The following is a 24,339-nucleotide window of genomic DNA, read 5'->3' on the forward strand; positions in this document are numbered from 1 at the left end:
ACTGTTAAAAAAAAAGTGAAAGAAGATAAAAAAATAAACTAAAAGAAAGTTTCTCTAGCTATATTAATAGTACTCAAAGCATTAGCAGAGATAAATTCCCCCCTTTGTCCTGCCTATGCCTTCAGGAAGCTGGACGGGCACCTAAAAGTTCTCTGTGACCTAGGGAAACACGGCCCTAAGTAGCATTAGGGTGCCATTAAATAGCATCAACAACTGCACCTAAGAATATTGATAGACTCCCGCTATAGCTAGGGGAAGGTAAAGGAGGATGGCATGCAATCGTCACCATAACCCATCCTTACCACCTCATTCTAAAGTAACAATAGCCTCACTATGCAGCAGCAGAAGGTTGGAAAAGGGAAAAAGACCTTAGCCTTATGACACTGTAGAGTAGCCACTGCAGTCTGGGGAAAAACAAACAAGGGGGAAAGGTGTAGTCTTCTGAAGGCCATGCCCCCAGACCCTTGTTCTCCTAATGCATAAAGAGGCTTCATCAGAACATCACAGAACTCTTCTCATCCCCCCCACGGCTCCAAGCTGAACAGAAATAACAATGGAATATAGCTGGGAGGTCTGCAAGACACAAAGGCTCTCTGAGAAACAGCACAAAGGGAAAACTCGCAACCAAGCAGAGAGACAAGGAACAAAGTATTACTAAGGAAATTTGAAGCCTGTAGTTGGTTCCCATGACAACAATGAATGTCAATTCCAGTAACCATAGCAATAATAAACATCAAGCACAGCAGAATCCCTGAATAGATTAACACAAATCCACACCCTAAAGGACTAGAAGGAAACTTACAGTGAAATATATAAAAGCGTATCAAGTATTTACCTCAGCTGCATACAATACACAATTTTCCAAAAAAAATTATGAAGCATGCTAAAGGCAGTCACAGACGTATGACCTGACAAGACAAGGCAATCAGGGCCAGACTCACATATGATATACATTTTGGACAGCCAGAGAGAGAATTTAAAACATGATTAATACAGTAAAAGCTCCAATGGAAAAGGTGAACACTATGTGAAATCAGACAGGTAATTTCACAGAGAAATGGAAATCGTAAGAAAGAATCAAGCAGAAATACTAGAATTGAAATATTAAATATACACAATGAACTTGAAATCAGGCTAGCAGAAGTTACGCAAACCAAAACATGAAGAGGGAAATAAATTTTCAACCTGGAGAACATCCAAGAGCTGAGGGACAGTATCAAACACTGTTACACACACATATTTAGAAGCAGAGAAGGCAAACAGCAAGAATGGAACAGAACAAATGTTTGAACAGTCAAGAACTTAGCAAAATTAGTAACATGACTAACTATAGATTAGAAACTCTGAAAACACTAAACAGGATAAATACCCAAAAAATAAGCCTAGGCATAACATGTTCAAGTGACAGAAAGCCAAAGGCAAAGAAAGAAATCTTGAAGGAGCTAGAGAGGGAAAAACATGTTACCTACAGAAGAGTAATGATGTGTGATCAAAAAAAGTCCCCACCAGAAACTTTACAAGTAAGAAGACAGTGGAGTGATGACTTTATAAAGTGTAAAAGCAACTTCCCACCCAGTATTCCACAACCAGTGAAAATACCCTTATGGGTAAAAAAGAAATATTTTCCTAAACAGAAACAAAGAATTTATTGTTAGCAAATCTACCCTCTAAGAAATGCTAAAGGAAGGCTGGGAACTGTGGTTCATGCCTATAATCCCAACTACTTGGGAGGCAGAGATCAGGAGGTTTGAGGTTGTAGGCTAGCCTGGGAAAAGGATGGACCTTAAATGAAAAATAACCTAAAGCAAAAGAGGCTAGAGGTATAGCTCAAGTGGTAGAGTACTTCCCTAGCAGCACAAGGCCCTGAGTTCAAACCCTAGTACCATCAAAAAAAAAAAAAAATCTTCAGGTAGGAGGAATATGTCAACATGAGGAGCTTGGATCTATAAAATGAAGAATAAAGGTTAAATATAATTTTTTTTGTTTTTCACAGTATTAATTACTCTAAAAGATAACTGTATAAAGTAGTAACCGGCCAGGCATGGTGGCTCATGCCTATGAATCCCAGCAACTCAGGAGGCGGAAATCAGGAGAATTGTGGTTTGAAGGTAGCCTGGGCAAAAAGTTACCAAGAACCCCAGCTCAATCAATAAGCTGAGCGTGGAAGAGCACACCTGCAATCCCAGTATTCAGGAGGCAGAAGCAGGGTTTTTTGTGACTCTTAGTCTGGTGTCTATTTGTGTATGATGCATATGTACATGAAGCAAATGGATGCATAACTACTGTTGGGTAGAGCATCCTATAGATAACACCGAGGTCAGGTTAGGAGATAATGATCACTGTTGTGGTCACATATTTTTCCAGATTTTCTGCCTATTTGTTTTACCAATTACTGAGAGCTGAATGTTGAAAGTCTGCAACGGTAATTGTGGATTTACTTCCTTAGATCTATCCGTTTTGCCTCTTCTATTTTGAAGCTTAATTTTAGGTACATATATCTTTAGGATTTGTGTTAGTCAGCTGTCCCATACTGTAATAAACACCTGAGATCAATCAGCTTATAGAGAAAAGGTTTATTTTGGCTCACTGTTTGGAGGTTCCAGTCATGGTTAATTGGCCTCACTGTTTTGGGTATGTGGCAGCAATGTCAGAGAACATGTGGCTTAGTAAAGGTGTTCGCCTCATGGCAGGATTGTGAAAGAGAGAGAGGAAAAAAGCAGGGTTCCACAGTCTCCTTTGAAGGCACACCCATAACGACTTCAATTCAAAAAGTAAAATTATACAAAGTACATTCTTGGACCATAATGCAACAAAATTAAAATCAACAGCAAAGATATTGATATCACCCAAATTTTTGAATGTCAAACTACTGGGTATAAAGAGAAAGTCTAAAGGTAATTTTAAGAATATCTGCAAGAAAATGGAAATGTATCTAAATGTATAAGTTGCAGCTAAAACAGTGAAAGTGACAAATTTTATAGTTTTAAGTACATATATTAGAAAAGACTAAAACTAAGGACCTAAGCTTCTACCTTAGGAAACTAGAAAAGAGCAAATTAAACCTAAATCAAACAGAAAGCAGAAAATAATAAAAACTGGAGCAGAAGATGACTAAAATTGACAACAGAAACACAATGGAGACAATCCAGTGAAAGCAAAAGCTGGTTTGCTGAAAAGATTAATAAAATAACTGATAGCCAGGGTAACCAAGAAGTAAACAGAGAAGACAGAAGTTCCAATATATTATCAGTGAACATCAGGGAACTTTAACACTGATAAAAACATATTTTGAAGGCTACAAATACCTATCTGACCCTACATTTGATAGCTTAGATAAAAGAAACCAATTCTTTAAAAGATGACATGAAGCACAAACTCTAATAGGTATCTAAATGACTCTGTATCTATAAAACAAGTGAATTTCTCCTTATAAACCTTCCAGACAACAGAAGTCTAGCCGGGTGTTGATGGCTCACACCTGTAATGCTAGCTACTGAGGAGGCAGAGATGAGAAGGACTGTGATTCAAAGCCAGCCTGAGCAAATAGTTTGCAAGACCTATCTAAAAAAAAAGGGTGGTAGGGGGCTGGTGGAGTGGCTCAAGGTGTAGGCCCTGAGTTCAAACCCTAGTATCAAAAAAAAAAAGAAAAGAGAGAGAGACACAGAGAGAATTCTAGACCCTTGTGCCTTTCCTGGTTAATGCTACCAATTGCAGAAGAAATAAAAATCTCAACAATCCTTTGTGGAAAAGAAGGGGAAACATTTCTCAACTCATTTCCTGAGGCAGAATTACCTATTCTAATATCAAAACAAGGCAAAGATACTACAAAAAAACAACTAGGCTGGGCACTGTGACTCACACCTTAATCTCAGCTATTCAGGAGGCAGAAATCAAGAGGACAGAGGTTCAAGACCATCCCAGGCAAAAAGATAGCAAGACTATGTCAATAAACAAGTTGGGCATGGTAGTGCACACCTGCAATCCCAGCTACTCATGGACACAGGTAGGAGGATCATGGTCCAAGGCTGTCCAGAAAAGCACGAGAGCCTAAGCAAAAACAAAAACCAACAAGTAAAGCAAAAAAAAAAAGGTCTACAGGAACTAGAGAAAGAGAAAAGGTTAGTTCAAGAAGAATTAACCTAGAAGGTAACACACATGCACAGGAAATCAATGCAAGTCAACTCCCTGTATAGCTATCCTTATCTCAACCAGCAAAAACCCTTGTTCCTTCCTATTATTGCTTATACTCTCTCTTCAACAAAATTAGAGATAAGGGCAAAATAGTTTCTGCCGGGTAGCAAGGGGGTAGGGGGGAAGAGGGATGGGGAGGGCAAGGGCGGGGGGGGGGGGCAGGGGGGAGAGAAATGACCCAAACATTGTATGCACATATGAATAAAATGAAAATTAAAAAAAAAAAGTCTAGCCTAAATACCTTCCTGTCTACCAATTCCCCAAAAGCCTGCCGTCTGACTCACGAGTAACACTATCTCAAGATGAAGGCAGGAAAGGAAAGACATCTAGCTTTCCTCAGAGTCTGTAATCTCCAAATACTTTCTGAAATAAAGATGCATAACTATCATGATTACAGCATAAATCAGGTATCTACTATCAAAACGAGCTGTTAATAAGTGATGATGATGAAGAGGAGGAGGAGGAGGAGAACCCACACCCTTTGTAACTCACTAAGTCTCACTGCTGTAAGTTAGAAAGAGCTCTACCAAGGGCTGTAGCAACTTCAGGAGTCACTCCTGATAAATGTCCCCAAAGAGACTAAGTGAAACATTAGAGAAAATATCCTCAAATGTGAATTTCACCCTCAAACTGAATAAGGGCATGTGGCACATGTGAGCAGTCAAAAGAAAAATAAAGGTGTCTCCCTTCAGGTGGCCTTCCCACCTGAAGGGAAAGGAAGGGAAAGGAAGGGAGAGGAAGGGGAGGAATGTGAAAAGGGAGGGAGTCTCTCCTGTAGTTTCATTCACTAAGAGTAAAATTTTTCTAAGACTTCCTCTGTGGCAAAACTCACCAACACATGCATAAGAAAAGTAAAACATAGAAACCTATTTTCCATCTTTTTTTGGTCACATATAGCAACCAAAGCTTTAAACAACGTCAGTTATACCATACTTTGCTTTACAAGGGCCTCTCTTCTAAGAACACTTAATTGAAAGGACTATAAAAATGCAATTCCTGATAACCTTGAACAGCAGAGGAATTGAGGAGCAGAAGAAACCCTGAAAATTGGGCAGGGTGCAGCTCAGAGTACAGTGCTTGCCTAGCATACCCAGGCCCTGCGTTCCATTCCCAGCACTGGAAAACAAAAATCTGAAAATCTATAAAGGGTTAAAATAGATCCAACATACTTTCTAGTATATATACATATTTCTATAGGTAGTTATATTTTAAACCTTGAAAGAGTTTGTCTTTCAAAACTCCTAATTTGGAATTTCTTTTATCATCAAGCGTTGACCATTTGTCACTTGAAAGAACCAGGGAAAAATACTCATAATGGGCATCTTATACTTCAAGACGCCTTCAGTGTGCCAAACTTTTCAACTGAAAGAGCTCTAGAGAAAACGGATGGACACTAAGTTACAGAGCTATCTTAGACATGCGCTTCAGATGTACAAAGTTTCTAATTTACAGATTCTTCTTCCCTGAGTAGGTAGTTTTGATGGTAAGGCACACTTTTGCTTTGCTACAGTGACACTGTACTCAAAAGTTCTAGTCTACCTCATTATTTCTTCTAGTGCTTCTACTGGACAAGGGGCAACATTTTCCAGCCACCTTCTAAGGGAATCAAAGCTTTTGCAACATCTTTCCCACTCCAGCCATGCACTCTCAAGTCTTCCTCCTGTCTCTGTTTTATAAAACATTACAGACCAAATGCACAGATTAAGCACCCAATAGCGGAGACAAAAAGGAGAAACACACAATCAGTTTCAGTAGACATCTACTTCTCTGGAGAATATTCTCTTCCATCATGACTGTTATTTGAGAAGCTTCCTATGTTTACTGCACTAGTAAAGAAAGAAGGCCTTAAAAACCACAGTAACTACAAAAGAACAAATAGTTAACACATGCCTTGGCTCAAACAGAGGCAGAATAAAGTTTTACAAATGAGTGAGCAAACAAATATGATAATATAAAATTAAGTTTCACAGCTAGAAGGGTTAATGTATACAAACTATACCTATTCAACATATACAATTTAATGGATTAATATATATGCTCATAAAAACATAACTATAATCAGATAACAAGCATTTCCATGATGCCCAAAAGCATCCTCAAGCCCCTGGGAACCCATCCCACACATATCCTCATCTCCGCAAAAGCAGTAATGGTCTACTTTCTGATATGATTGAGAATTAGTTTGCATGCTCTAGATTTAAACTATGTGATGTCTATAAGATACAATGTATACTTTTCGTATGTCTGCTTCTTTCATTAGGCCTAATTACTGAGATCCAGCCATGCTGTTGGGATAGCTTTTTCCTTTTCATTTCATTAGTATTCCTTTATACAGATCCACCAAAATTGTTGGGATTTTGAAAAAAAAAAAAAAAAAAAATTTTTTTTTTAGCAGTCCTGGGGTTTGAACTCAGGGCCTCAGGCTTGCTGGGCAGACACTTTACCAATGCTCCCAGCCCCAAAATTATTTATTCACAGACTTGTTGAAAGACTTATAGTGTTCATAGTTTTTAACAGCTACCAACAAAGTTGCTATGAACATTTGAACACAAATCTCTGTGTGAACATATACATTGGTTTCTCTTGGATGAACATTTATGGCATGTCATGTTAAACTATAAAGAAACTGGCCAACTGTCTTGCAAAGTAGCTGTTCCATTTTACCTTCCCACTAGCACTGTATGTGACTTCCAAATACTCATTCCTGGTAACCCATCACAGCTGTTCTGTAGCACAGCGAGCACTGCTATCTCCCTCTGATTTCAATTCGCACTCCCCAATAGCGAGAGATGCTGAGTACCAGAGCTCACATGTGCTCATTTGCTATCCACTTACATTCTCTGATAAACTTTTTATTTTTCTTGGCGGTACTAGGGTTTGCATTCAGGGTCTTGCACTTGCTAGGTAGGTGGCAGGTGCTCTTCCACTTTACCACCCACCCCCTCTTCTTTGTTGTTGCTGTTGTTGTTATTTTTGTTTTGCTTCAGTTACTTTTCAGAGAGAGTCTAGAGTTTCCTTTTCCACCCCCGGTAGTCTTGGTCTTCAATTCTCCTACCTATGGTTTTGTTGGTAGTTGTTAAAAACCACAAACAGCTTGCGTGTCTTTCAACAAGTCTATGGATAAACAATTTAGGGGCTGTTTGGCTCAAGTGGTACAACGCCTGCCTAGAAAGCGGGAGGCCCTGAATTCAAATTCTAGTAGTGTCACAAATTTTTTTTTTTTTTTAGTTTTGCCAAAACCCAATTCACTGATTGTTTTCCCTTTATACTTCATACCTTTGAGTCTTAAGAAGTCTTTGTCTAGTGCCAGGTCACTTAAGAGTTTCTGCTGTGTTTTGTTCTACAAGTTTCCAGGTTTACCTCTCACTTATACTTCTATATTCATCTGAAATTCATTTTTGTGTATGGTGTGAAGGAAGGGATGAAGTTTGTTCCAGCACCATTTGCTGAAAAGAGTGGCTATTCACAGAAAACCAGCTCCACTTCCACTGTCTTCAACCCTGTGCCCTAAAAGGAAAGAGCCCAAATCCTGTGATCTGTCATTATGAACATTCCATGTGCACACACATGCCTCTTCTTTAGCTTTCTTCTTCTTTCAAACTACTGCCAATACCCACCCATGAGTAATCAAAAGCTGTACCTATTCCCATAACTGAACACTTGAAGCTGAAAGTAACCACAAATCCTTGCTAGCCAATGACACTTTAAATTCTGTCCACTAATCTCAAATGAGCACTTAATGCTATTGTAATCCTACCATTCTCACAAAGGATCAATTCACAGTTAACTCTTTAAATCCAAAACCCACTTCTCCTTCCTCATTCCTCTACTCACCTTGCTTCCTGTAGCACTGAAACACTGTATAAAGTTAGCTCCCTTGCCTACCAATTGCAGACCCTTGAGCAAATTAATCTGATTGCTAAAGAGAAGATAAAAGTGTTGCCCATCCCACAGTGTTATTGCAAAGAATAAACGAGGTGATGAAGTATAGAACACACTTCATCCTCAGTCTGGACAAAGTAAGTGCTCAGTACGCACCTGTTGGAGTGGACTTCTATACACATATGCAAATATATACGAATGTACACACACACACACACACACGTGAACACATCCCTTAGAAGGATTACACTGAGCACAACACTTTGAATTCTATTTCAATTAACACTTAGATAAGGTATTTAATGGTATAACTTAGTATTTTATTGAAATGTTTGTCTTTATTAAGATAGACACAAAATCTGTAACAAAGTCTAAATCATAATAGAAAAACATGGAAGGATTGTACTACCCCATCAATGCATCTTCTTCTACTTACACTATTCAAATATGAAATGTCTCTTTTGTCTGTCCTTTCACATAATTCAGATAAACAAATGTTTGAGTGCTTTAAAAATGCAAGACATTATACTATTCTAGCTGAGTCAATAGAAGTCAGAAAACAACTATACATTTGTGGAAACTAGACCTAAAATGATGATGATGTTAATAATAAGAACAATGGTACGTAAATGTCAAAGACGGGCTGTTGGGGAGGAATCAGGAAAAGGGGGGAGAGGGGAAGGAAGGATAATGAAAGGTGAAGAGGATCAAAGCACACTACATATACATATATATGTATGTACATACACACACATGAAGACAGCATAATAAAACCCACCAAAAATTGTTTGAAAAAGCAGGGAAGGAACGTAGGAGAATATTATGGAGGAGATGAAATAGTTCAAAGCACACTGTACACATGTATAGAATTATCACAATGAAATGCTGATTATTAATGCATGCTAATCAAAAACAATAAAATTTAATAATTAAAAAAAAGAATTCTACTGTTTTTCCCCTATGCTTTACTGAAACCAAAAGAAAGAGGTGATTTTATACCTATCACAATATCTATCTAGGGGTTGGGAGTGTAGCTCAGTGGTAGAGTATATGCTTGGCATACAGGAGGCCCAGAGTTTTGTTTTTGTTAAAAACAAAAAAAAAGTATATATTTAGAGCAGACCCAAAACACTGATAATTAATCACACATTTTGTCTTTCTGTCACAGAGTCCCTTCTATGAAATAACTTGCATCTTAAATGTTATTAATCACTGGACAGCATTCACAGAAGATTAAAGCAGTCAACTTAAAATCTGTTCAACACTGTTGTTTCCCTGGTTTTGTTTTTCTCCCCCATACTACAGTTTTCCAAATAATACTCATAATATATTCATTCCCAGGATCTCACTACTCAGAAGCATACAAATAAATCAGTACACACAGGGCCAAACCATCCAAACATGTTTTGACAGATCCAGGCCAACCAACTGCAAAGCTTCTGAACATGTACACCCCCCACAGACCTATGGAGCACCCATTTTTGGCTCTAGCGAATGTTCCTTTCCTTTCTACAGGCCTGGTTCTAGCTTTTCAGGAAAGAAAAATAAAGCTGTCAGTTATGTGGCTAAAACTTGCAGCACAGTAAAAAGAAAGAGATTCCTATATAAACCCCATTAAACAAACATCTGCTTAGCAGAAATGTAAAGAGCTTAGTTATAAAAGACAATGCAAGGCCAGGCATAGTGGCTCACACCTATAATCCCAGCTACTTGGGAGACAGATATAGAAGGATCTCGATTTGAGGCCAACCTGGACAAAAACGTTGGCAAGATTCTATCTCAACAAATAAGCCAGGTATAGTGATGAACATCTGTAACCCCAGCTACATAGGTAAAAAAAACTCCATATACAGTTGGCACTTCCTATCTCTGCGTTCCACATCTGTGAATTTGATCAGAGTTGAATCAAGCATATTTGGGAGAAAAACATCTGTATTGAAAGTGTATAGACACAACTACTCACAGCATTTACATTACATATGTTAGGCACTGTAAGCAAGTCAGAGACAACTAAAGTAAGGAAAGATTCCTGTTAGGCTACATGCAAACACTACACCATTTTATATAAGACTTAAGAGCATGTGGGCTTTGCTTTAGGAGAGGATCCTGGAACCAAGGACCAAAGATACCTAGGAACAAATGTGTTTTAACTTTTTTTAGGGATCAAGAGATTAAATATTCACATATACTTCCAGCAAATTATAAACCAACTATCACACCCATCAGGATGGCTACAATAAAAAGAAAATAAGTGTTGCCAAGGATAAGAAACTGAAACCTTCATGAACTGTTGGTGGACATACAAAATGGTACGGCCACAGTAGCAAATAGTATGGTGACTTATCGAAACGCTAAAAACAGAATTAACATATGATCTAGCAATTCTACTGCCAAGAATAAACCCAAAAGAACTGAAAGCATGGTCTCAGAGATTTCTGCGCACCCACAACCAAAGCTGAAATGTAGGAGCAACTCAAGGTCTACTGGTGGATGGACGAATGGCTAAACAAAATGCAGCATATACATACAAAGGAAAGCGGCCAAGCCTTAAAAAGGAAGAATGCTGCAATGTAGATGAACATGAGGATACTATGCAGTGTGAAACAAGCAAATCACAGAGACAAATGAGGAGTGGTTCTACTGAGGTACTGAGAGCAGTCCATATGCTAGAGGCAAAAAGGTGAGTGTCAACAACTTGGGAAAAGAGGAATGGGAGGCACTGCTTAATGGGCTTAGGGCTTCGGTTTATAAGGTCAAAGGAATTTTGGAGCTGGGTACTGGGGATGGCTGTACATTATGAATGTCTTTTTAGACTGTCTCATTAGACACCCAGGCAGGCCTCTTAACTCACAATCACCTCAGTCTCCCAACTGCTAGGATTACAGACATGTGTTAAGATACCTGGCTATGAATGTATTTAATAACAGTGAACTGCACAGGTAAACATGATCAAGACAAATTTTATGCTATGTACGTGTTACTGCAGTTTAAAAAAATTGAAGAAAAAAGAAAATTAACAGAATACAGCTCTAAACCAAATAATACCTACTTTGGTTTTTACTCATATGTTAAAGCCTACAGCACCCAATATTCCCAGGTGGTCTCCCATTCAGGTACTAACCATGCCCGACCCTGCTTAACTTCTGAGATCAGATGAGATCAGGCACGTTCAGGGTGGTATGGCCGGAGACTTTGTTTTTATCTTTTAATTCTCTGACCATATTAATTCCATTAGAAGACACACTCCTGAGCAATGAGATCGTTTTAAATGTTAACATTTTATAAATTTCTAGAATTAAAAACAAAAGGCATACGGGAGATGAAGGGATTGCTGAGAAGGGAATACACAGTTAACTACTGCAAATATCAACTAATAATGCAGCCTTAGTTATTTGCAAACACTGAGGAAACATGAGCAGGAGAATATATATGCTATTTTTTTTTCCTTTGGGGGAATGCGGTACTGGGGTTTGAATTCCGGGACTGGCACTTGCTAGGCCAGACCTCTACCACTTGAGCCACACTCCCAAACCTTTTTGCTTTACTCATTTTTCAGATACGGTCTCACACATTTTGACCAGAAGGTGGTCTCGGACCCTGATCCTCCTACCTATGCCTCCCACATGGCTGGATTACAGACATACACCACCATCTCAGATTGTTCACAGAGATGGGAGTCTTGATAACTTTTTGCCCAGGCTGGCCTCAAATTAGAACTAGAACCTCCTGATCTCCACTTCCTAAGCAGTTAGGATTATAGGTAAGCACCACATCCAGCTGAGAAAAGCATTTCTGGGAAGTATACAATTGCTGCAAGAAGTATTCAGTACCAATTACAGTATAAAACAACAAACAAAAATCTAAAGGATATGGAAATTACCTGTAAACACAGTGGAAAAGTAACTCCTGTATGTGTACTTATTCAAAGAACAGAATAATATGAAACAAAAAAAAAAAAAGAAAGAAAATCTTGGGCTGGAATGGATCTCAGTAATAAGTGTTTGCCTAACATGCATCCCACCTCGCACCTCAAAAAGATAGATCTTGCCAGGTGCTGGTGGCTCACCCATGTAATCCTAGCTACTCAAGAGGCAGGCAGAGATCAAGAGGATCACGGTTCGAAGCCAGCACAGGCAAATAGTTTGTGAGACCCTATCTCAAAAAAAATCCATCACAAAAAAAGGGCTGGTGGAGTGGCTTAAAGTGTAGGTCCTGAGTTCACACCCAGTACCACAAAAAAAAAGAAAGAAAGAAAGAAGACAGATCTTACTGTGTTCTTTCTTGCTTAAAACATTTTAATGACTCCTATTCCTCACTGAATAAAGGCAACAACTTCCTAACAAAATGTATAAAATCCTGGCAAGAATAAGCCTATTTCTCCATGATCTTTTTCCTCCTAGCTCTCACTACTCAGACCTTAATCAGAGTCCTACTTTCACCATTCTCTCTTCTACCACAGGACTTTTGAACCTTCCTCTATCTACACAACCATCCATCCTTTTTGCCAAGTTAACATGACATACGAATATTTTTTTTTCTTGTAGCATAAGGGATTGAATGAACTCAGGCTTAAGCAATCTACCAACTGAGTAACACCCCTAGTCCTTCTAGTTTTTAGTTTGCCTTTCAGATAGGTTCTCCTACTAACTGCCAGGACTGGCCTTGAAAGGCAATCCTCTTGTCTCCACCTCCCAACTAAGTGGGATTATAGACATCAGCAATCTTACCAGGCACCCACCAAATATGTCTTGAGGATACCTTCTCTTATGTTCAAACCTTACTAATACATGCATTTTACTCAAAACTTACTCTTACATCACAGCTGCAACTTCCCATTTCTGACTGCTCCACCAGACCCAAGTTCTACAGGAGGAGGTATCACATCAGTTTTTGTTGCACATGATACACGCAATGTCTAGAAAGCTCAATTAAATGTGCTGCACAGAGAAGGAGACATATGACCATGCTCAGGAATTCAAATAGGGCCCCGAATGCCCAAGTCCAAATTCAGTGTGGCAGTCACAAGGCACCCCACTCCAGGTCAAGCCCACCACCCTTACCTTCTCCTTACTATTTCAATTTCCTTTTAGCAAGGTCCCTTTAGCTGTGATAATGACATTGATTTACAACAGGCCTTCATCTGATTGTTTCCTATTTATGTGAAGAATCATCAAAAACTCAAACTCCATTGATTAAAATAGAGCAATTTAAATCTGATCACAGGTTTCATAACAAAATTACTAGGGTTTTTATTTTGTTTTGTTTTGTTTTGACACCTTATTGTCAAGTCTCAAGCCAAAGACAAATCTCCCGGCTTTTTTGAAGTAACTTCTTATTCAACTTATCCCACAAAAAACCAGTGAAAGTTAAGTTTACCAAAAAATATTTAAAGAAATCAAAATTCCTATACACTTAAAAATAAAAAGAATCCAAAAAAGCTCAGGAGGAAGAGGAGAAAGCAGGGCAATGTCTGGATGAAAAACCCTCTTCCACCACACAAAACAAGACAGGCATCTTTCCCATGAATTCTGGCAAGACCAGTTCTCAACCTTATTCACAAAATTCTTGGATAGCTTCCGTGGCCTAAAAAACCCAACGCTATTGCACAGTGACTATTCTAAAGTCTGAGTATGAATATGGTTGCTTGGGGAATTGCCTATTTTAATGGTAACAAATACATCGCAATGATGTTTCAACAATTCTGTCATAAGAATAATGATTATCATAATTCATGATGAAAAGACGAATGAAAAGTTTAAGATCTTGTAATAACAAGCTGTAGTATCATAAATTATTAACAATTTTATTAAAAGGCAAACGTTTCTAGAGAAATAATGAGAATCAAAGAGAAAGAAATTGGTTCTTCAGGTTCTAAAATGACCAAATGCCTTAGGATGAAAGTTTAGTAACAAACCAATCTCATACTTCAAAGTTATCAGTGTCTTCAAACAAGGTCAGCAAAAGACTGCCAAAGAAAACAACGTACGGGAGCAAACTTTATTCTCCTAAGAGTTACTGCATACTTGCTGAAAATAATTATGGTAATGCCGTTTTCATTTTATCATTTTCTTACAAAAATTTTTCTTAAATTTCTGTCATCTACCACCACTTACAGAAGATGAATGAGCAAGTAACAAAAGAAATCTTAGTGGTCTCATATTGCTAGTAGGAATGTGAAGTGGTACAACTATTCTGGCAAAGTTTGATGGCTTCTTATAAAATGAAACCACACATCCCAACAACTGTACTCCTGGGCATTACATGTTCACATAGCAATCTGCACACAAATGATCATGGCAGCATTACTAGTAATACCCAGAATCAGAAGCAACACTAATGCCCCTCAGCAGGTGCATGTGTGAGCAGACTTTGGTACATCCATACCACAGAACACCACTCAGCAGAAGAAAGGAGGAATAACTGATACTTCTGTGTGTAACTACTTAGAGGGGGGCATGATGTTTATTGCATTTTTTAAGCAGTTAATCTCAAAAGATTACTACTGTAGGATCCCATTCATATAATATTCTCAAAACAATAAAACTACAGAGATAGAAACCAGATTATTGGTTGCCAGAAACAGGTAAGAATAGGGTGGGGTAAGTATGACTCTATTTAGGTCAGTACAAGGAAGTTCCTCTGTGGGGACCTGGGCTGATACACTAATAGTGTATGTTAGCTAAAAACTCAAGTCAAATGGACTTTACTGTAATCTCTTTATTCTACATTTCATAAATTGATTAAAAGGCAAACCTTTCATAACCTTTTGAAGAGAAATGCTCCTATATTAAATGCACACAATTACAAAACACTGAAATGTAAGAAAGCACACATCCAATGTATGAATAAATGAATAAAAATTTTTTTTAAAAAAAGCACCATCTGAGAAGAAATAGGAGTTTATAAAACACCACTAGTGTGCCTACCCCACTCTTATTAATTGTTCCCAATTTTTCTTACTTTACTTTTCCCCAAAGGTAATCAAAGATAAAATTTATAGTAATTTTCCTCCACTTTATCATTTGCAAAAAAGTAAGAATGTGGGCTGGCAGAGTGGCTCAAATGGTAGAGCACCTTCATAACAAGCCTGAGGCCCTGAGTTCAAATGTCAGTACCACCCTCCCCCTCCCAAAAAAAGGTAAGAATGCAAAGTAGAAGTACAACCCTAACAAGCCTGACCTGTAGCCTGAAAAAAAGGTTCCAACGCCTGCAGCAGCCACCCAGAGGTAACCTGCTAACCATGGCTTCCACAGGTTGCCGCCAGTCACAACAAAGATTGGAGTGAGGACTGGACACGGAGCTCTCACAGTACCCCTGCCTTCATTGCACCCGGGCACTCAGTGCCACAGTGGGTTTCTCATTATCCTGGGAGGTCCTGCCACTCACAGTTTGCTGCTCAGCCTGGTAACTGAAAAAGAAACCACCAATTGGGCCTAATTGTAAACAATTTATAGGACGCAGAGGGAAAAAAAATCACTGCAAAGAAAAGTAAAAAAGGATCAGTCACTGAAGAGAACAGCTGATGACATGAAACTAAGACTCTCAGAGTGAGAGACCTGTCTTCACAGCACCAGCCAATGCACACAGCACTCTGCACTCCCCAGGGCCCGAGCCTTCACAGCAATCCTGATGCCTGCTGTTAACGCACATTTTACTGACTAGGAAAATGAGGCCTCAGTGACACATTGAAGGTCACATGGCCCGCACATGGAAAAGATGGAACGTTCATCTCCACTACTCTAGTGCAGCTTCCTGTCCAAGTAGAGCATCCAGTTACCTTCTCCCATGTTATAATTTCCCTCATTTTGCCAAACACTACACTGTTTCATATTCTACTGTAATAAGTGCATTTAAAATTTAAATAAGGAGGAAAAGGTGATGTCTCAACATCTTATAGCAACATTTAGAGTATATGTAGATGCAATGCCTTTTGACTTCTTTGCTCTAATGTGATTTGCCACTGCCTCCCTCTCCTTCCCCACCTGAAAAACAAACCTAGGACTTTGATCAATTACTTTTTCTCCCTTCAGAGAGCCTGACACAGCTGCTGTCAATAAGTACTTGTTAAACTTCCCAACAGACTTAAAACTTTCATTAATCACTAGCATACCACAGTCCATGTTATCTCCCCACATCAGTCCAACTGTTTTTTTTTTTTTTTTTGGTTTTTATTTTGTGGTACTGGGGTTTTTGAGTTAAGGACCTCACATGTGCTAGGCAGACACTCTACCATTTGAGCCATGCCAGCCCTTTCTACTTTAGTTATTTTTCAAGTAGGGTCATGTGTTTTTGCCAGGGGCTGGCCTCAGACCTCAATCCTCCTAAGTAGCTTCCCAAGTAGCTGGAACCACAGGCACATACCACCACACCCAACTTACTCATTAAGATGGACTCTTGCTGGGCACTGGTGGCCTCATGCCTATAATCCTGCCGGAACAAAGTTTACAAGACCGTATCTCGAAAAAAGTCATCACAAAAAAGCACTTGTGGAGTGCCACAAGGTGTAGGCCCTGTGTTCAAGCCTCAGTACTGCAGAAAAAAAAAGATGGGGTCTTGCAAACATTTTGCCTGGGATGACCTGGAACTACGATCTTCCCATCTTCATCTCCTGAGTAGTTGGGATTACAGGAACAAACTACACACCCAGCCATAACTGCATACTTTATCGATTAACCACCAATTACAACTGAAAAAACATGTTTGGGGCACTAAAGAAAGGACTTCATGACACACACCAAGGCAGGAAATAATTACTAATAGTCCTTTTTAATCTATAAAATATCTAATAATTGAAAAAATATACACGTTAAACACTTAAACATTTTCTCCCCTACTAACTTCAGGAATCACCTACTCTTCATGTGTTGAAGTAGATGTTTTATACCTTCATGTCAAAACTTAACTCCACAAAATATTAAATGGATTAAATGTGTTCACAAAGTATTGTTAAATATTCTAGGAAGGGACAAGCAACAGAACAGTACGTACACTGTCCTCAGAACACAACTCTGTGTAGATAGTTATGTGTGCTGAGTAACGTGTCCACGATGTACAAGTCTATCAAATAACACTGCCATCACCGCACACTGTCATAGAAGTAACTTTCTCATTAATATTTATTGACCCTTTCTATGTTTTTGTATTATTACCTACATAGCAAACATATACACACACACACACCCAACTCACTTAAAATCCTTTACTCCCTGGAGTGTGTACACTACCTAGGATTTGAAACATGCTTTTCCAACCATCTTTGTTTTTACATGTAGTCAGTCATACAAGGGGAAAAATTAACCAAATATATTTATTATGGGACTAAGACCTATTTGACATTCCTTTTAGCATTCTGAGAAGGGGGAGCTGGTGAAGATAAACAGAAATACTAATAATTTATTATCCAAAAGAATTATCACTTAAGGCAAAAACTTCTCAAATGATTCAGAATCTTTCAAGCAACTTAAAAGTCTCATTGTTAAAGCAAGAGGCAAGATACAATTAAGATGACCCAACTTGAAAACAGGGTCAAAGAAGACATCAAATAGCCAAAACAAACACTTGAAGAGATAATCACTTCTTTAGTTATTTGGGAAATGAAAATCAAAACCACAATGAGGTATCATTTCACACCCACTAGGGGAATTGAAATCAAACTATACCATGTGAGGTGAGATGGCTACACCTATAATACCAGCACCCAAGAGGCTTGAGGCAGGAAGATCACTAGTTGGAGGCCAACCTGGGTTACATAGGGAGACACTGCCTCAAAAAAACACTAACAAAACTTGAACTGTAATATATAGTACATATTTTTTTAAAGTGTTGAACAGTGGAGAAACTGGCACCTACATACATTGCTGATGGGAATATAAAGTGGCCCAGGCACTTTGGAAGCTAGTCTGGCAGTTCCTCAAATAAAAAGTTACCACATAGTATAAAAGTTACCATATACTCCAGTAATTCCATCTCTAGCACAAACAGATAGACTACACCAAAACTTGCATATGAATGTTCATAGTGGTAATCCCAGATACTCAGAAGGCTGAGGTAGGAAGACAGAGTTCAAGGCCAGTGTGGGTGAAGATAGACACTATCTCAAAAACAAAATAAAAACAAAAGGCTTGGGGGCTTATCTCAGGTGGCAGAATGCCTTCGTACCAAGCATGAGCCCCTAGGTTTAATCCCCAGTACCAAGGAAAAAAAAATTCAGTTTAGAGTGGGAGAAAATGAATGTTAAATGAGCACAAGGTTTCTTTTGGGGGGGGGGGTTATGAAAATATTCTGAAATTAGATTGTGGGCAATGTTTGTACCACTCTGAATATATTAAAAGTCACTGAAACAGACACTAAAAATGAACAAATTTTAAAGCATATAAATATACATCTTTAAGAAAGTTGTAAAGTAAGGTGTTAACAATAAATTAGGACATGGAATACAAGAACTCTGCTATTTCTGCAACATTTCTGTAAATTTAAAACTAAAAAAGATGAATATGTATATATACATATATACAGGTATACACAATATACATATATGTATTCACACACACAATCAGGAAATAAGACTTATAATAAATAGCTAAAGGATGGACTATCAGCACAGATAAGCCACAGAACTTTAGAGATCCAAGGTCTAACAAAAAGGAGTTGAATAAATATTGAATGGAAGTAAATGAGGTTACGTGAGGACTTTCCACAGGTACACAAAAGCACAGGTAGAATAGAACTCAAAGAACTGCAACAAGCACGTCACTCACTTGACCTAACGAGCCTCCTTTTCCTACGTACACACCACTTTCAAATAACACTGCCACATTATCAATGTTAAACTACTGATCTCCTCTGCCATGGACTAAGGTTTTATTAGGAGAGTACTTTAACAAGTTTGCCCTGTTTCTGCTTTCCTTACTTGTTACAGATCTGACTTTATTATCATAGTGCTCATGATTCAATTGAGGAAACGTAAAAGATATCAAGATTGGTTTTTATTAGCTTATCATGAATAATAAAGCACCTGAAGTGTTCAAAACGAGGGTAACCACTGGAAATGAGCATACGGGAATTTTCAGGGGAGATGAAAATGTACTTTATCAAAATTTGATTGTGGACATATACTGCTATGTTTTTGTAAAAATTTTACAAAAAATTTTCTTGTAAATTTTTTTGTAAAAATTCATTTAGATTTGTGCATTTACTGGAAATTTTAAATGAAATGTTTGGTCTTTTTTTTTTTTTAAGCACTCCAAAGAATTAACCTCATCATTCCAAAACATGTAATTTAAGAGTCAGATTTTGTTTCCTTTGAGTAACAAGAACCAAGTGTGGTTGCTTTGTTATCTCAACATCAAGAAAGAAAAACAGGTCTCCCAACCCTGCTCTATAATCTAACCTTTGATACACAGAGATTGAATCTTGAGATTCTTCTATTTTACAGAAGGGGGTAGGAAAGAAAAAAGGACAAAATAAGGGGAGAAAAAGACAAATTTTGTTCAAGTCACCTCTGGCTAAAAACCAGGGGAATCAAATCAAGATCCTCTCCATCTCCAACACACCCCCAAATGCTGTATGTTCTTGTTCCCAAAAGAAAAATATATTTTTACATAGAACTAGATGTTAAATAATGTAAAGAATGCAAACTTCTCAGGTTCATGCTCCCCCAAAAGCTATGCTTCACTATACTTTCACTGTAATTTTATTCTTTATTTTTACACTTTATCCTTCCGTTAGATGTTTATAGAAAAAAGGTAAAGACTAAATATAGGCTCGATATATTGATATAAAGTATAGCTCTTATTTCATAGCCACAAAATTTTAGAGTTGGACTATATCTGAGCAATCAGTTACTTTAAAAGCAACTAGCCGTGGTGCAGTGGTACACACCTGTAATCCTAGCTGCTCCAGAGGCAGAGATGGGAAAGATCACAGTTCGAAGCCTGCCCAGGCAAAAAGTTCACAAGACCCCATATCAACCAATAAAAAGCTGGATGCCTCTCATCTCAGATATGTAGGAAGCATAAATAGGAGGATCATGGTCTATGCAAACCCAAGCATAAACAGAGACCCTATTTGAAAAACAACAAAAGCAAAAAAGGGCTGGGAATGTGGTTCAAGCAGTAGAGCATCTGCCCAGCAAGTATACAGCCCTAAATTCAAACCCCAGTACTGCAAAAAAAAAAAAAAAAAAAAAAAGATACAAATATTCACCATACCTACACCTTTCCTATGAGAAACTGGATGCCATGTTACCTAAAGTGATTATTACACTTTGGGTAACAATAGAGCATATTATCCAATCCATTGTACAAACAATGAAATGCCTACTAGGTGTCAGGCATTGTATCAGTCCCAAGGAATAAAGAGAGCTGATACAAGGCACTCTGGGCTAGACAGAAAAGTAAACCATGTTGACTAAGGGCCATGATAGGACACTTGGGGTACAGCGGAAGCCCAGAGAGCAGCATGTACCCAGGAGGATCAAAGAAGTTGTAAGGAAATATAGGCCACAAAATGACCACCTGGAGAGGATTGATCTGGCCAAGAGATTCTTTATTGCCGCGTGGGAGAGGGAGAGAGCAGAGAGAGCCAAGAGAGAGAGGGAGAGAGGGGCAGGAGCTTAAATACCCCTCAGTGGGACTCAGCATGATCTGATTGGTTAGGATCTTATGGTTCGTGCTGATTGGAGGTTGGGGCAGAAGGAGGGTTCAAGCTAGACTTGAGGCAGGACCATGACCCTGGAAAACAGAAGCTTAAGGGTACAGTAAGAACTGAAACCTATCGGCGCCATTATTGTCAACAGAAGGCACACCAGTTTCCCAACTCTCCCAAACAATATTTGCTCCAGAAAGGCTTCTCAATTTTTTTTTTCTTTCTTTTTTTTTTTTTGGATGGTGGTACTGGGGTTTGATCTCAGGGCCTCAAGCTTGTTAGGCAGGCTCACTACCACTTGAGTCACTCCACCAGCCCTTCTCATTATTCTTGAAATGTGATTCCAATATTTTCTCTTCAGTTGACATAGAAATTTCTAAAACCTATGTCTGAAGCAAAATAAATTTAAAAAAAAAGCAGTATTATGTATGATTTTATATAAAATTGTATTATATTCATCTATTTTACTAACATGTGGATATATTTTCAAAGAGACATGAATGGAGGGATGTTCACAAAAACTTTAATGGTAATTGTCCATGGGATAAAATTTCAGATTGTTTCAACATTTCTACACTTTCCTGCATTAATTTTTAAGGACCCTACTGTAATCTGTTTTATTCCACTGTGACCAAGGTGATTTACAGAAAGGTAAACAGACTATTACTGAATTTATATCAACCTGTTTTCCCAATTCAGAGGATGACTCATCACTTGGAGGAAACAATGCAGCACACAGTACTTGAAGTCCTTTATTTATGCTTCTAAGATGGGCCACATCAGAGAAAGTTTCTGGAGGAAACAAGAAAAGTAGATAGGGACCAGATCCTAATGGGTTGTAACTGTCATGTTAAGGTGTTTATATCTCATTCTGAGATGCAAAACACCTTCTCTGAGGAGAAGGAATTCAGCTAAGGGTTAACAATTAACAGTTTTTAACAAGTTATCTCTAGTAGCATTTGTGATACACAGACAAAAAGAAAGAAAGGCAAAGAGATGTGCTAGAAGATTACTGACTATGTTTTGAAAAAAAAATCTAGAGAATGAGCAGTTATTTCAGAAAGATAAGAATACAGGCAGGCTAGAGGTGTACTTAAGCAGCAGAGCACCTGCTTTACAAGTGTGAAGCTTTGAGTTCAAACCCCAGTACCACCAAAAACAAAAAACAAAAAAACAAGGAGTCCTGCACTCAGCAATAAACATTTCTGTTATCCTTGCACTTTTGCTTTGCGTTGTTTTATGGTGCTGAGGATGAACCCAGGGCCTTTTCCATGGTAGGCAAGCACTACACCACTGAGTTAATCCTCAGCCCTTACACTCCTTCAAGTTAAGCATGCATTATGCTTATGAACAGACAAAATGAGGATGCATACCACAATAGCCCAACAAAGTGGAAGAAAAACTATGAAACCCACCATAAGCTCAGTATGGCTCTGTCTTACGTACCACTACATCCCTAGGACGCTGTACAATACACCTAGCACATAACTGGGATCAATAAATGGATCAGAAAAAAATGAGTAAATGAATGAGTAAACAAAAATTCTGAGGCCTCAATAGGGAAGAAATATTTCATAAGTAAAAAAAAGAAACTCCAAGTTTTGTGGACTAGCTGACTCAGTAAGTGATGAGGCATTAATCAAAATAAATAAAACTTTATGAGGTATAATTACATGGGAATGTAAAGAAATCGATGCAAAATGCCAATGAATCTGGTAAAGAAAAGGTAAGTTTCGGAATCTGCAGGACATCAAAAAGTGTCTAGCAAACAGTAGGGAGTGTTAGCTAAAGATGCAGATTTGGGGCCAGGTGTCAGTGGCTCACACCTGTAATCCTAGCTACTCAGGCAGAGATCAGAAGGATCATGGTTTGAGGCCAGCCCAGGCAAAAGGCGAGACCCTTTCTCAAAAATACCCAACACACAAAAAGGAAGTAGCTCATGAGCTAGAACACCTCCCTAGGAAGCCCTGGGTTCAAACCCCAGAACTAGAAAAAGAAATGCAGACTTGGGAGTCATCATTCATATAAAGCCTAGACCACAAAGCATATCTTATGAACTCTCACAGCTTTTGATCAACAGTAGACTAAGCCACACAAATCAAAATGGAATGCACTTACTACTCTGAGTCCCTGGCACTCCAACCTGACCTGAACCCTACTGATTTCTAAATCTGGATTATGAAATAAATAACTTCATATTTTAGAGTCTTCATCTCACATCTGCTTAACAACAGCATACCCACAGCTATATTTCATATTTTCACTATTACTACAGATAGAATTGCTAGGTCACAAATCTGGAATGAACAGAAATTCAATACATTTGTTAGTAATTTACCATAAAGACACAAAATGTACACACTGGTTTTATTCACTATCAAGGAGCAAATTATCACAAAATAATTAACTTACCACATGCTAATGACATTTTAAAGTTCTGGTTTGAACCTTGGAATACTTTTGGTAAAACAGATGTCTTATGAAAGCAATGATACTCTTTTTGGCAGTAATGGGATTTGAACTCAGGGTTTCACACTTGCTAGGCAAGTGCTCTACTGCTTGAGCCACATCTTCAGCTCTTTTTGCTCTAGTTATTTGCAGATAGGATCTTGTTTTTTGCCGAGGCTGGCCTGGAACTACAATCCTCCTGATTTACGGTATATCTCAGAATGACAGACACACACCACTGACACCTGGCTTCCTTTTCTTTCTCTTTTTGGGGGACAGATGCAGTGGGGGGGAGGGTGTCTTGCTATGTTGTCCAGTCAGCCTTGAGCTCCTGGACTCACATAGTCACCCCTAAGACTCCTGAGTAGCTGAGACTACAGCACATGGCCAGCACAACTGGCTTAAAAGAGCAAGGTTTATCAACAGATAATGTTTTCACAAAAGTTTATTCTCACTATAGGAAACAGAAGTTATTTTTGATACTTCTTTTATTTTATTTCAGGATTACAATATCTTGATACTTCCAACAGTCCTCACCTGTGCAAGCAAATTTCTTCCCCCTCCTATTCATTCTACCTGAGAGTTAAAGGGGAAAAAAAAAAAAAAAGGCTCATGTCCTTTGTTTCAATTCTCTCTCACAAATTCCACCCTTCGGGAGTGGGGGAGTAGCTCAAGTGGTAGAGCACCTACCTAGCAAGCATAAGGCCCTGAGTTCAAACCCGAGTACCACAAAAAAAAAAAAAAAAAAAAAGCCCAAACTTAAACTTTACCTTACTCAAAGTTAAGCCTTTGTTTCCAAAAGATCAACAAACAGGTTAGGCTAGTCTTACAAATGCAAAAACACACAATATAAGACTAATTTGTCCCCATGCTTATATCTGTCATGCCAGCGATGTTATCCCTTTTCTCCAATATTTATTCAAATAGAGCCATGGATCAAATACTCTTAACACTGTTGCATTCACCTATTCTCTCCCTTCTTTGAGTTCCCATAGCACAAGCTGTGTAGCCTGCAATAGTTAGCTATTCATGTTTACCTCTTTCTTTGATGGAAAGTAAGCTGCTTTTTTTTGTTTGTTTGACATACTAGACATGGAACCCAGGGCCGCAACCCGAGCCCTAGAATGTAAGCTTCATGAAGGGAAGTGCTGTATCACATCCCAGTTCCATAAT

The 24,339-nt window shown here is 38.4% G+C and overlaps 1 protein-coding gene and 1 non-coding gene across 4 annotated transcripts in view; both read right to left on the reverse strand.

Annotated features, from left to right (window-relative positions):
* Tmcc1 (transmembrane and coiled-coil domain family 1) overlaps window positions 1–24,339 on the reverse strand; it is a 193,165-nt gene that overhangs the window by 150,798 nt on the left and 18,028 nt on the right. The window lies entirely within an intron of this gene.
* On the reverse strand, window positions 11,146–11,264 carry LOC141413025 (5S ribosomal RNA). The gene has a single exon (XR_012437867.1). It is a non-coding gene; the product is annotated as a 5S ribosomal RNA (ribosomal RNA).

This window comes from Castor canadensis, chromosome 10 (genome assembly GCF_047511655.1).
Source record: "Castor canadensis chromosome 10, mCasCan1.hap1v2, whole genome shotgun sequence".
NCBI lineage: Eukaryota > Metazoa > Chordata > Mammalia > Rodentia > Castoridae > Castor > Castor canadensis.